The sequence below is a fragment of the Anabrus simplex genome, chromosome 1 (genome assembly GCF_040414725.1).
Source record: "Anabrus simplex isolate iqAnaSimp1 chromosome 1, ASM4041472v1, whole genome shotgun sequence".
Classification (NCBI taxonomy): domain Eukaryota; kingdom Metazoa; phylum Arthropoda; class Insecta; order Orthoptera; family Tettigoniidae; genus Anabrus; species Anabrus simplex.
The window spans coordinates 1,337,147,842-1,337,148,922 of NC_090265.1; the positions used below are offsets into that span (position 1 = coordinate 1,337,147,842).

Genomic DNA, 1,081 nt, shown 5'->3' on the forward strand with positions numbered 1-1,081 from the left:
CGGCGATGCAGACATGAGAAAGTGATACGATTGAAAGAGAAGTAAGCGTGACCTCAATTAAATTACAGCCTGGTATGTAATTCGGAAAACATTGAACCCATCTTCAGGGTTTCGAAACGACCATCCCTAGAATTCAAACTCAAAGCAATGTGTTCTGAGTCGCGCTGCTAGCTCTCTCGGTCGGCCAAGTTCTTCCTGTTACGTGGTCTTGCTGGGGAAGGATGTACTTTTATGCAGCTACATAGTTGCTGACAGGAGACGAATATAGCTGTTCTCTTGAATTTGTCAAGCAAGCTTATTGTAGTGCATTTCTTCGTATCTAAAAATTGCTTGCCCCCTGTGGGGATTGAACCCACGACCTTTGAATTAGAAGTCCAACGCGCTTTCCACTGCGCCAAGAGGGCTCGGCTGTTTTGATGTAGATTCAAGTTGAAATTCAAAGCACAGAGTAGTATCTGAGCGGTGTAGCTCCAGCATTTATCTTAATTAATTACGTAAATGATAATTTTGCCGTCCGACTTTAGTGATATGATCTAACATAATGAACATGATGCATCTAAAATCAACAGTATATCAAAGTGTACAGTACCTTGTAGGCAGCCATTTTCTCCATGTATAAGAACTAAAGGACAATAATAGTCCCCCGCCTCCAGTGCTAGCGGTTAAATCGGCTGCATGATAGAACCAAGAAGCCTCCGGGAAAATCAGGCTCGGCTCAAGTGTATGGCTGCCACTTGTCCTTTCCGCCTCTGTAGTGTAGTGGTTAGTGTGATTAGCTGCCACATTCGGAGGCCCAAATTCGATTACCGGCTCTGCCACGAAAATTGTACAGTGGTAGGAGGGCTGGGACGGAGTCTACTCAGCCTCTGCATGGTAACTATTCTAAGGCCACGGTCGTTTCCTTCCCTTTTATTTGTCTATCCCTTCCGATCTTCCCATCACCCAACAAGGCCCCTGTTCAGCATAGCAGGTGAGGCCGCCTTGGCGAGTTACTGCTCATTCTCCCCATTGTATCCTCGACCCGAAGTCTGAAACTCCAGGACACTGCCCTTGAGGCCGTTCAGGTGGGATCCCTCGCTGA

General features: G+C 46.6%; 1 non-coding gene across 1 annotated transcript; it reads right to left on the reverse strand.

Moving 5' to 3' along the window:
- Positions 1–331: 331 nt before the first annotated feature.
- TRNAR-UCU (transfer RNA arginine (anticodon UCU)) lies at positions 332–404 on the reverse strand. Its single transcript has one exon. It is a non-coding gene; the product is annotated as a tRNA-Arg (tRNA).
- Between the last annotated feature and the right edge of the window lie 677 nt (positions 405–1,081).